Raw genomic sequence first — 13,500 nt, forward strand, 5'->3', positions numbered from 1 at the left:
ATGGGAAATAGATGGGGAAACAGTGGAAACAGTGTCAGACTTTATTTTTTTGGACTCCAAAATCACTGCAGATGGTGACTGCAGCCATGAAATTAAAAGACACTTACTCCTTGGAAGGAAAATTATGACCAACCTAGATAGCGTGTTGAAAAGCAGAGACATTACTTTGCCAACAAAGGTCCGTCTAGTCAAGGCTATGGTTTTTCCAGTGGTCATGTATGGATGTGAGAGTGGGACAGTGAAGAAAGCTGAGCACCGAAGAATTGATGCTTTTGAACTGTGGTGTTGGAGAAGACTCTTGAGAGTCCCTTGGACTGCAAGGAGACCCAACCAGTCCATTCTAAAGGAGATCAGCCCTGGGTGTTCTTTGGAAGGAATGATGCTAAGGCTGAAATTCCAATAATTTGGCCACCTCATGCGAAGAGTTGACTTATTGGAAAAGACTCTGATGCTGGGAGGGATTAGGGGCAGAAGGAGAAGGGGACGACAGAGGATGAGATGGCTGGATGGCATCACCAACTCAATGGACATGAGTTTGGGTGAACTCCGGAGCTGGTGATGGACAGGGAGGCCTGGCATGCTGCAGTGCATGGGGTCACAAAGAGTCGGACAGGACTGAGCGACTGAACTGAACTGAACTAGTGAATCATGTTCCTTGTCATACTAACTTCTTGAAAGACCTTGGTCTTCTTTTCACTTTTTGGAAACATTACTGGGACATTGCTAAATATTCTTGGTAGGAGAAGCTAACTTCTGTAAAGGACTGCCCTTCAAACCTTGCCAGCACTTAGGCAACCTTCATTGCTGATAAAACAGCAATGCTTCTGAACACAGAAGCAGAGGTGTCTGCATCAAAATCACCTAGTGAGTTAAAAGACCAGGTGTAGTTTCCATCGCTGCATCATTATAACTAGGTACTGTCCACTGCAAAGCCACGTTGCACTCCTTTGATTACATACTTTTTCTTGCAGGCTTTTCTTATTCTTTGAGCTAGTGCTTGCCTTGTTGTTTCTCATTTGAGTTATTTTCTACACATAGTTGCTTAATACTTTTCAAATGTGCCATTCCACATCTGCCATGTCACTTCCTCTATCAAATCCCTCTTTCCTCTGTCCACTAGGATTCTCTGTTCTTGTTCTCTTCTTTAGTCAACCCTTTTCTAGGCCTTATGCAAAGCTGTCTTTCCTAGACTCCTATTTCCGCAATCCATATATTTTCTTTGATTCTAGATTTTCTATTTCTTATTTTATCCTACATTTGTTTTGTTTGTATGAGCAGCTCATTAGTGCTTCACTACTAGAAGCTGATGTGTAATCAATACCTATTGCCTGCTCAGTGGGTTGATTGCTTTGTTGATGAATAATGAGTATGTATTAGCATGAAGGCAGCATGAAAAGAGCAAGGTCTCCTAGCTGTGGGACTTTGATCAATTTCTAAAGCTTTTGCTCTTTTATTTCCCTATCTGAAAGTGCAGATATTAGTAATACCTACTTTATGCAGTTGTTACAAAGATTAAATGAAATAACATAGGCAAATATTCTCATTTAGTAGCTGGTGCATAGGAGCCGCTCCATAAGTTGTGTACCACGTTAAGTGGAGACTGTTTTTGCAGCTATCTTGGAGCAATTGAAGACTGCTGAGGAGGACCTGGAGAATACTGAGGAAGCTAAGAACTTGTTGGAACAACTCATTTCTGGAATTTTTGAAGTAGTGTACAGGGTTACAGCGTGAGTTGATGCTTCATTTGGAGATTTTTGTTCCCAGAAAAGAGAATACATCTCTTTGGGGACATAAGTTTAATATCAAAGACAAAAAGTGAAAGTGGAAGTCGCTCAGTTCAGTTTAGTCGCTCAGTCATATCCAACTCTTTGCAACCCCATGGACTGCAGCACACCAGAGCTTCCCTGTCCTTCACCAACTCCAGGAAATTGCTCAAACTCATGTCCATCAAGTCAGTGATGCCATCCAACGTTTTCATTCCCTGTCATCACCTTTTCCTCCTGCCTTCAATCTACCAGCCTTAGGGTCTTTTCCACGGAGTCAGTTCTTTGCCTCATGTGGCCAAAGTATTGGAGTTTCAGCTTCAGCATCAGTCCTTCCAATGAATATTCAGGACTGAATCCTTTAGGATGGAATGGTTTAATCTTCTTGCAATCCAAGGAACTCTTAAGAGTCTTCTCCAACACCACAGTACAAAACCATCAGTTCTTCAGTCCTCAGCTTTCTTTATAGTCAAACTCTCACACCCATACATGACTACTGGAAAAGCCATAGCTTTGACTAGATGGACCATTGTCAGCAAAGTAATGTCTCTGCTTTTTAATATGCTGTCTAGGTTGGTCTTAGTTTCTCTTCCAAGGTGCAAGTGTCTTTTAATTTCATGGCTGCACGTCACCATCTGCAGTAATTTTGGAGCCAAAAAAATGAAGTCTGTCACTGTTTCCATGGTTTCCCCTTCTATTTATCATGAAGTGATGGGACCAGTTACCATGAACTTTGTTTTTTGAATGTTGAGTTTTAAGCCAGTTTTTTCACTCTCTTCTTTCATTTTCATCAAGAAGCTCTTTAGTTCTTTTTCGCTTTCTGCCATAAGTCCACTCTCATCTGCATATCTGTAGTTATTGGTATCTCTCCCAGAAATCTTGATTCCAGCTTGTGCTTCTTCCAGCCCAGTGTTTCTCATGATGTACTCTGCAAAAGAGTTAAATATGCAGGGTGACAATATACAGTCTTGACATACTCCTTTCCCAATTTGGAACCAGGCTGTTTTTCCATGTCTGATTCTATCTGTTTCTTTTTGGTAAGGTGGTCCAGTATTCCCATCTCTTGAAGAATTTCCCACAGTTTGTTGTGATCTAAACAGTCAAACTTGCTCAGTCATGTCCAACTCTTTGTAACCCCACTGACTACGCAGATCATGGAACTCTCCAGGCCAGAATACTGGAGTGTATTGCCATTCTGTTCTCCAGAGGATCTTCCTAACACAGGGATTGAACCCAGATCTCCCACATTGCAGGCGGATTCTTTACGAGCTTTGCCACCAGGGAAGCCCATAGTTGGTTGAGTCACTCATGTAGACAAAGGGTTGCTCTTTTAGAGTGCTTTGCTGTTCTGTGCTTAGTCGCTCGTCCTGTCAACTTTTTGTGACCCCATATCCTGTAGCCTGCCAGCCTTCTCTGTCTATGGGGATTCTCCAGGCAAGAGTACTGGAGGGGTTGCCATGCCCTCCTCCAGGGGATCTTCCCAACCCAGGGGTTGAACCCAGGTCTCCCACATTCCAGGCAGATTCTCTACCAAGTGAGCCATCAGGGAAGATGAATAAACGTTGTGTGTTCTTACAGAGCAGTAGTGATCTGAGGCCCATTCCACTAGAGCTTAAAAAATTAGAGGGCTGTGGGGGCTACCCAGGTATCTCATGGGTTTAGACTTTCTCTTCTGTGATATCAGGGTCAGGATGAAGGTTCTCTTCACCCTTACCTCTACCTGTTTGCTGGTGCCTAAATTCCCCTTCCCCAAGAATAAGACTTTTCTTCTCTGAATATAACTGAGTATAAAAGTCTGAATGGTCTCAGGAGAGAGGAAACTAGAATTCACACCATGTAGGTTGCCCACACATGAAGTCTGGGAATCAAGCAGTCCCGGGTTCTAATTCTAGGCCTGCATAAAAAGGAATGAAATAATGCTGTTGGCAGAAATAACCAAATGGATATAGAGATAATCATACTACACGAGGTAGGTCAGAGAGAGAAAGACAAATATCATAGATACCACTAATACATAGAATCTAAGATATGATACGAAAGAACTTACACAAAAAGACTCATGTACATAAAACTTAAAAAAAAAAACAAACTCACAGTTACCAAAAGAGAAACACTGTGGAGGCTAAATTAGGAGTTTGCGTTAATATATACACAGTACTATATATACAATAGACAACCAATAAGGACCTACTATATAGCACAGGGAGCTATACTCAATATTTTGTAATATCTTACAAGGGAAAAGAATCTGAAATAAAAATACATCTATATCTATATATATATCTATATCTGAATCACTTTGCTGTACACCTGAACCTAATGAAAAGTGAAAATGTTAGTCACTCAGTCATGTCGGACTCTTTGTGACCCCACAGACTGTAGACCACCAGGCTCCTCTGCCCATGAAATCTCTAGGCAAGAATACTGGAGTGGGTTGCCATTTCCTTCTCCAGGGATCTTCCCAAACCAGGGATCAAGCCCAGGTCTCCCACATGGCAGGCAGATTCTTTATCCCCTGAGCCACCGTGGAAGCCCCACACGTGAGCACAGCATAACACTGTAAAGCACCTGTGTATCAGTTTAATAGAAAAGAACAAATTCTGACTCTGACACATGTTCACCCTTGGCATCTTGAGGGAAATCACAGCTGTCTGATCCTCAGTTTGCTGTGGCATCCAGGGGAGAGAATCCAATCCCTGAGCAGGACTCGCATGGGACCAAAGGCAAGGTCTATGAGGCTCAAATGCTCAGCACGATGCTGCCATAGACAAAAGCCCAGCAGTGGCTGTCAAGAGCAATGACAAGGGTGAATTGTGGTTTTTGCACAGGGTGAATATCAGTAACCTGCACATCCTGGATACCACATTTGTAGAGACTTCTGATGGCAAAGGTGCAAAGTGAAAATCCCCATCACTGCTGAAGTCAATGTGAACCTGTGAGTATGTCTTGGAATTTGATGTTTGGGAGATGCAGTGCAGTATGGCCGATAGATCTCCAATTGAAATCAGACAATTTTTCACCCTGCTACCTTAGTCTCTCAACCAGTAAAATAAGTAGGTCCTTGCAAGTCTAGACTCCAAACCTTTAAAATGTTCTAAGAAACTTTCCCTATAACCAAATGTCTTTTTTAAAAAATCCCCCCATGAAATACATTTCCAAAATCTTAACACTTTTCTAATTCTAAAACTTGAGAATTGAGAAGACATGATCACTTATAACTCTTTGGCAAAGTTTACCCCAGCATCATTTTGTCTCTCAAGATTCTCTTTTAACGGCAGTGACCAGTATGGGCCATATAGCAGTGAACAGCATGTAATGAACAGCGTGTAAAAATTATATGGAAAATATAATTTCTGGGTCTTTTAATTACTTTGAAGATACAGAGAGATGGGAAATGAAGACGTGTAGGAGTCTTCAGAAACTAAAGTGCACTATGGCTTCATCATTCGTTAGTCATGCGATCCTGAGATAGTTACTTACCTTCTCTATACCACATGTTTCCTCATTCTGAAAACAGAGATAATGGTAGTACTTTTTTCAAATGGTATTGCTATAGAGAGTAAATGGATTAATCCAGGTAAAATACCATTTTGGAAATACATAACATAGTATTCTCTTAGGAAATGTTAACTCTTACTTTTGTTTTAATCATTGGAGTGACACTCTATAGAAATGTCACAAATGCCAAATCCTTGAGGCCAGGAGAAGAAATTCCTAATGTAAATTCCATAAAGAAAACAGATAGTATTGATATTGTCCATTTGTTGTTCAGCCACTGAGTCCTATCCAACTCTTTGTGACTCCCATGGACCGCAGCACACCAGGCCTGTCCTTGTCAATAGACACCCCATATAATGTCCACACAAGAGAGAGACTAACGTGGGCAATGTGAAGACACTTCTCCACCTCTGTTCACTGTGAACCTATTTCCCTGCAGGCCTGTGTTGTGGGAGATTGTCGAATTGGCCCTCAACTTGGTCCTCCAGTTTAGTGTCAGTGTTGAAACTGATGGCACCGGTGACTGCAAGGTGGTCGTGGAAGAATGCGGGAACGATCAACACAGCATCCCTCTCAGAGTGCTGGGCCTGCCAGGCACACACATCTCCACAGAGTGGAGATGACAGAGGGGTTGGGACTCATAATTTCAGCCCTATTCCTTACCTGGGAGTAGCAGAGCACGAAAAAAGAGGTTAGATTTTGGAATCAAGTTAGCTTTGCCACTAACTTGTGGTTTTGTAATCAATTTAGTCCCTAGATGCTTCAGTTTCCACATCTGTAAAAAAATAGATGGCAAGAACACCTAACTCATAGGCTGCTGTGTTAGCCAAATGAGAAAATGGAAGTGTTTACCATATACCTGGCAGGTACTAAGCTCTCAGTAATAATGATATCTATGCTGAATTTTGTCTCTTTGTTCTTCCCCTTACTGAGACAGGAGTGTTGATCTCTCCAACCATGACTGTGAATTGCTGTATTTCACCTTTCAGCTTTATCTGTTTTAGCTTCATGGTTTTTGAAGTCTGTTGTTAGAGGCATGCACATTTAGCGTTGTTATCTCTACTTGAAGAACTGACCGGTCTCATATTACATAGTGTCCCTCAATAATAATAATAATAATCCACTGTGTTTATCTTCCTGCCTCTTGTTAGCAGAGGGCAAGAGGAATAGTAAATGCCTACTATGGGCTCTAATTTCAGATTGTCCCTAAATCATCCTCCTCCCCCTGGAAAAGTCACAAAAAGTGACATCTTGAAAACCAAGTCCTCACCATTTAAATCACTGATCTCCAGTAGCCCAACAAATCTACATCTTAAACTGTGTGCTTGAAAACAGATGTTCAGTCCCAGGAAGAGGGTGGAAGGAGAAGGGCTGATCCTGGTGCTGGCTGGGAGAGAATTAGTCTGGAAGCTGAAGGCTGGGGCAGGGTGGCCTTGGAAAGGAACAAGGTTGAGTCGTGCAGAGGTCAATTCATCCTCCCCAACAGGGTATCTGATCACAGCTTTGTCTAAAGACTCCCAAAACAAAAGATAGGATAGGTCTGCAGCCTACTGGCACATGAAAAGACTGAGATGTAAGTCCAAATGCCTGAGCCCTACTGGACACTGCCTAGCCTGTAGTGCCAGGGCAACCATCCTGCCTTCCAGGTCTCAGTGTCTGTATCTATGAAATGGCATTCCACTCTGCTGCTCCAAACCCTCTGGGGACTTTTCTCTCCACTTGGGTGCAATCTCAGGCCCTCCCAGCATCATCTAGGCTCTACCTGGTCTGGATCCACACCCTGCCCACTCTGCCCAAGACCCGCTAGTTTTTGCTCTGAGCCTCAGACAAGCTCCTTCCACTCAACACCTGTATACGGGCTGCTCAGGCACCTAGGACACCTTTCCTGCATCACATTTCCATGTTTGTCTCTTCATTTAGGGTCTAAAACAAGCTTCCTCTTCTTCTCTCTCATAAGACTCTACTCTTGCCCTTCTCAATACTTCTCACAAGTTGTCATTAAATATTCAATCGTATGTTTACTTCATGTATTCCTTCAGCCAAAAATGTGTGGAGCAGCTGCTCCACACAAGCAGGGACCATCCCTAGCTCAAGAGAAAGTACTGGTGACTGCTGGCAGGGTGCTTGTTCTCATGGAGCTTAGACTCTGGATGGAGCAACAGACAGGGGAGCATTCAATCCAGCAGTAAAGAACCCACATAGAATATGTTCGATTGCCATCATTCCTGGGCAGAACAGCGCACCAAACAGGGTGCTATGACAGAAAGCCCTCCCTTAGGCAAGCAGTCACAGGGGCTGCCTTGAGGAGGTGACAGTTACGCCGAGAGCTGAAGGTGGGAAGGCGTCAGCCTTAGGAAAACGTGATAATACTGGGTTGGCCAAAAAGTCTTTTGGGTTTTTCCATAAGCTCTTGCAGAAAACTCCAAATGAACCTTTTATCCAACCCAGTATTCAGGTACTACATTAGGAGTTGCTTGTGCTTTGTTCATCTATATGTCACCAGTCAGTCTTGCTTTTGAGCACATAGCTGGTGCTCTCTAAATATGTATTAATGAATGAACGGATGACTAGATGCAGGGATGGATGAAAGAACGGATACATGGGTGGGGAGAATGGATGGATGGATGGATGGATGGTTGGATGGAAGAATAGAGGATGCATAGAAGAATGGATGGATGGATCAATGAGGTTTCAGGGTTGTGATGAGACTGTCATGACCTATTGGGGTGTGCTGCTGGCCAACCATGGGGTTCTAAGTGATGAGCCCCCTGGGGAGAGAGGCCCAAGTCACCTGGCTTCAAGGTGCTCTACCATCTCCTGCCCTCTTCCCACTGCTTTTGCTTGGGTGCTCTGCCAACTTCACTGACATTTATCAGTTTCCTCTCTTCTCCAGGAGCACTGGACTGCTCAACAAGGTTGTGGACTTTGCAGTCAATCTCGTGAATGAGGTGTTGTCTCTGGTAACACACTACGAGGTGAGTCCCCCACTCCTGGGGTGCAGAGCCAGGCCTGGAAGGGGCAGGTATGACTTCCCTCGCTGGACTATACTCTCTGGGCACCTTCCTTTCTGAGGGGCCAATTTCCTTGGGGCAATCAGTTGCTACCTGCCCCCCTTCACTCAGCCTGGCCTGGGGAGGAGGTGACCAGGGGCCTGACATGAGCTGAAATCACCTGGTCCCACACTTGAACCATTTGCCATACACATGGACTGCCAGTAGGCCTTTTGGCTAATACTTTTCTTCATTCAACATAATTTAAATTCATTTAAAAAAAAAACTACATACCATAGTTCAGATTCATGTGCATCATATGAAAAAAACATATATACCATGTGCCCGAAATTCCAAAGATTCTATATTAGTCAACTCTGGTAGGGGGCTGGGACTCTGGCTTTATTTTCTAAAAAAGTCCTCCATGTTGTTCTGTGTTTTACTGAACTTGAGTCATGCTCATCATGTGGTCCTCAGACCAGCGGCACTGACCTCCCATGGACACTCTTTAGAAATGGAGACTCAGATCATACCCCAGAACTGCTGCTCAATAATTTGCATTTTAACAACTTCCTCAGGGAATTGTAGGCACACAAAAGTGTGAAAAACACAAAATCATTTCTCTATCATTCCCAGAACCTCATTTAACTCTATAAATTTTCAGAGTACAGAGATTAAGATTTCTAAGGGCATAGTGTTTTGAATGCTAAAAGTCTAGGTTCTTCAAGGTTCTAGGATTCTAATGTTCGAAGTTTTAGGATGCTAGTGTTCTCTGGTTCTCAGATTTGGACCTTCTTGGTTTCCAGTATTCCAGAACCTTAAGGGTCAGAAGTTCTGAGGCCCCCTGTACTGAGCATCTCTGTGGGCAGCGGGCAGGGTGCTCACAGCAGATAATAACCAGTCCTCTTTCTTCTCCCATCTCTCCTCTCTCTCCTCACCTCCAAACCTCTTTCTTTCCATCCCTCCCTGCATTTTTCTCTGTCTCCCTCTCTCTCTCTTTCCCTGGCTCATTGTGACCTTCAGCTGTGCCCACTAGTCTGCAGTTTCCTTGAAAGCCTGGATGTGGATTATGTTTAAAACCGCATCTGTAAGTCACAGCTTGGGGAAATGGTGAGGGGGCATCCTATGCATCCTTATAGGGGAAGGCACGCTGCTCTATGCCTGACTCACTGGCAGGTCTGGTCAGGGGACCCCGGAGAAGCTGCAGACCCTTCATTGTGAGCAAGTCAGGAAAGTGTGGCCAGAGGCATCCCATGGACTGGTGGCCTCTGTGGGCTTCTGAGGGCCTCTGAGAGCTTCTACTGCCCTCCTTTGTCACACTGGCAGAACCTGCTGCCCAGAATGATGTGACTAACAGGACGGGCCAGATCTGGGTTCGAATCCTGGATGTTCTCTTAGCAATTGTTGGGTGGGGGTCAAATGGTCCACCTCTCTGAGCTTCAGGTTTCTCCCAAGTGAAAGGAGATCATAAATGCTACCAAGCTGATGAGTGGATTTAAAGAAAAGCAGAAAGAGCTTAATATTCAGTAGGCATTGTTCATCAAAACCACCCCTTACCTGTCACTTTTTTATGAGGAGTGTGGCTTTACCTCCACACCCCAGAAGCTCTTCTTGACCTGGGTCTCTGGCAAGGCTGGGGTTGCTGGGGAGCAACAGAAATGAGGTAACTGTGTCAGGGTCCTGGAGGCAGTTCTTCTAGAAAATAGCCACAGACGCAGTTCATTGGGCCATCACTCTGTGCTTCTTATATACTATCTCATTGGATCCTTGCAGTGACCCTGTGGGGATGAGTAATGTCCTCATACCCATTTTAAAGATGAAGTAACTGAGGCTCAGAGAGATGGAGTGACATGCAAGAGGTCCCATGGCTGTCAAGTCTGACCCACTGGATGGTTTCCGCCTTTAGTGTCTGATTTCTATTCAGCTTCCAGTGCTACAACCTGAGAACTGCTACTGATTTGTTCTTTCAGGTGAACTGTATGAAATCCCAGAGATAAAGTAAAGAGCACAGATGAGGAAAACCTCTGTGATGCCTGCCTGCTGATGAGAGCTGGGGTCTGGGCCCCAGGCTAAGGGAGGATAAACATCCCACCCGCCTCCACCCACCACACACATAGACATACACACAGGGATCTGTGGAGAAGCAGAAGCAAAGTTAGACTTCTCTTCTTTCTCTAGTAGCAGGCTGAGCCCTGATCTCAGTCACAGATCGAGTTCTGACCCTTAATCCCACACCAAGACTGGACTTCATTCTTCCCCCTGACTGAGCCCAGAACCCAGTCTGCCAGGGTCCAGCCCCCACAGGATCCAGGGGAGCCTTCAGGAGAAATTTTGTCAGCTAATGATTTAGAGAGAGATAAAGAAAGAATGTTGCAGATAAGAAAATAGAGGAGAGAAAGAGGCTGATATTCCTTGGTTTCACAGAAAGCCAAAAAAGTCCCAAAACAAGGGACTTGCTCTGTTCACGTAGGCTGCAGGTGCCCTCCTGGTCTCCCGAGGGAGTGAAGACACAGAGCGCCTTCCTGTTCAGGTCCTGGAAGTCCAGGCAGGAAAGTGAACGCAGAGAGCCTCTATGCTCCAAGGGATCAGCCTGAAAAAGAGAGTAAGAGAGAGAAAGAAAGAAAGAAAGAAAGAAAGAAAGAAAGAAAGAAAGACAGACAGACAGACACGGGTAGACCAAGCTTCTTCGGTGAACGAGGCCTGTAACTTTATTTTCAAAAGGGACTTTTAACTTTGACTTGTACATAGAGGGAAGTGAAAGATGCAAGGTCATGCAGAATCAGCCCAAACACCCCAGCAATTTTGCCCTTATCGAAACCAGGATGGTTTTCTGCATACCTTTCCCATAAACAATGTTGTGTACATTATCTTCTGGCCTTGGAGGCCTGTGAACATTTTGTGACCCTCTTTTGATAAAGGCTGCTCAACAAGAAAACTTATTTTCCCTTGAAATGTTTTTTCTTTATATTTCTAATCTACGTCAGCCTCAGAAAGTATTAAACAGAGTTACATTTCTCACAGAGCAAAGGTGCAGTGAGTTACAACAAAGAAAGAACCAATTAGCTCAAAGGTCTGATGTGGTTAATTCCAAGGTTACTGCTTGTTTTTCTTAAATTCCAACTATGTTAACAGGTGCACTCCCAGGTGCACAATGGATAAGGGATATGGGAACTTGGCAGCAAGCACTGGCTCAACAGTGAAATCCTACATTAGCACTACTCTAATAGTTTTTAACTCTTCAAAAGGCTCTATATTTCAGAATATTTTAGGCTTTCCATGCCTCTCACAGTTGGGAGCCTGTGAACAATCACAAGCATAGCTGCAAGAGTCTGGATAAACCTGCCAAGAAAGCTAGAATGCTAATAGGGGAGTTTGAATTGAAATATTCCTTTCATGCCCAAGAGACTTATTAGGTAGAGCCCTAGGTTGATTTTCTCCTGAGAAAGGTGGTCGGGGATAGCCCCCATTAATGTCAGAAGAGTTGGTAAAAGGCACAAAACAGTAGACAGATTCTGGTTTGGGGGTAGATGCTCAAGCAGGTCTAGGGGGTCTCTAGAGTCCTGAAGCCTTGCTTATCAGGTCTCCTTTGCATGACCTTGCAATGGGTGGGATCTCTCTGTGCTGGCTCCCAGCCCCAGTCAAACATAGCTTTCACTCCAGTTGTTGACTGAGCCCTGACTGAGCCTCTATCCACTGGCCATGGATAGAGCAATGGCCTGTGTCTGTCTGATCCCTGATCCTGATCATACGCTGAGCTCTGAAGCCAGGCTCCTCTGAGCCTTGCTCAGTCTTTTCACATCAGCCATTTTGCTAAGGTGAGGGGGTGGGAGGGTGAGGGGATGAGGAGGGCTCAGTGCCAGGTGCCAGAGGGAGACCCCAAACCACAGGTGCCAGTCCCTCCCTGAGCCTCAGAGCTTGCAGGGTTTGGGGGAAAATACCCCTGCAGCCATTTCTGCTGAATGCAGGAGCAGGTAAGGGCCCCGGGGTGCCCATGTCTCACACTGGGGTCTCCATCCAGATTGGTTCCCAGGACGTGACTGAACCTCTGTACCATCTCCCTCTGGACGGTCGATGCTGCCACCATCCTCCAGGAGTGACAACTGAGCCCAGTCCAAGGACACCTCTCCAATACTTGTGCTCAAAGTCAGAACTTCCTGTGCTCGTCACCCTCTAACCCCAGCAATAAAACGCCATTTCTGAACCTCCTGTGTGGCCCGTTTGATTTCTTCCATTGGGATTTTAGGGAAGACAAGATATAGGCAATCAGGGTAGCAGGAACCTGGATGCGTAGCTGGAAGGAAATTTGGGGATTATGCAGCCCCACTTCTGTGTCTTAGAAATAGGAACACTGAAGCCCAGGATGGGCAAGAAGGTGACCCGAGGTCACGTGGAGACAGCCTCACTTCTCTTCTGCTAACACCACCGCCATGTTGGAGGGCTGTCTTCACCAGCACACCTGACCTCATGAACTATTCATAGGACCCTTCTACAGGAGACACCAATCTTTTCCCCACTGATGAGGAAACTGAGGCTCATAAGGACAAGTGACATATTGAGGTTACAGGGTAACCACTGGCAGGACCATGTTTTAAACCCATGAGTATGGGATCCCTTGCTCAGAGAGGAGATGTCCCATCTCCCAGTACTCAGCCACCTCTCCCTAGCCCCCAGCAGGTCCCGCTGTCCTAGCCTTGAACTCTCCCACCCAGGGCTGATGAGGATTCTCTCATGGCCCTGCTCAACATGCAAGTCCTCAGTTTCCCCTTTGCCCTGGAGTCTGGAGCACAGAGTCCTTTACTCACAGCCATGTCACCTCTGCAGAGGACAGACCCAGGCTATCACCTCAGGGTCCTCAAGCCTCTCCTATCCAGGAGGCCATGTGACTTTCCTGCAAAGAGAGCCAGGGAACATGAGCCATCTCAGTGCTTGTGCAATTTTGTGAGGGAAGAACCACTGTTGTCCTCATGGGAGACTCAGGTTAAGAGAGGCCAGGGTCACACAGAGACCTGAACCAGCACTGCTTCACTCAAGGGCCTTCTGTCTGAAGGATGCCCCACAAGGTCAGGTCACCATAGGGGGCCCTTGAGCCCCTGGGGCAACTAGAAGGCCTTGGACCAACTCTCCTAAGAGACCTCAGTTCACGCCGTGCTGGGGCTTCTGACACACGTGTGGTGAGAGGTTGAACAGAGCAGAGCATGACTTGGCCTCTGCTATTACCAGCTGTGTGATCTCAGCCAACTCACTTAACC

At 45.4% G+C, this 13,500-nt stretch overlaps 1 pseudogene; it reads left to right on the top strand.

The window, feature by feature from the left end:
• Nucleotides 1–818: 818 nt before the first annotated feature.
• LOC138416877 (short palate, lung and nasal epithelium carcinoma-associated protein 2A-like) lies at nt 819–9,601 on the top strand (annotated as a pseudogene).
• Nucleotides 9,602–13,500: the final 3,899 nt, after the last annotated feature.

This window comes from Ovis canadensis, chromosome 13 (genome assembly GCF_042477335.2).
Source record: "Ovis canadensis isolate MfBH-ARS-UI-01 breed Bighorn chromosome 13, ARS-UI_OviCan_v2, whole genome shotgun sequence".
Lineage (NCBI taxonomy): Eukaryota > Metazoa > Chordata > Mammalia > Artiodactyla > Bovidae > Ovis > Ovis canadensis.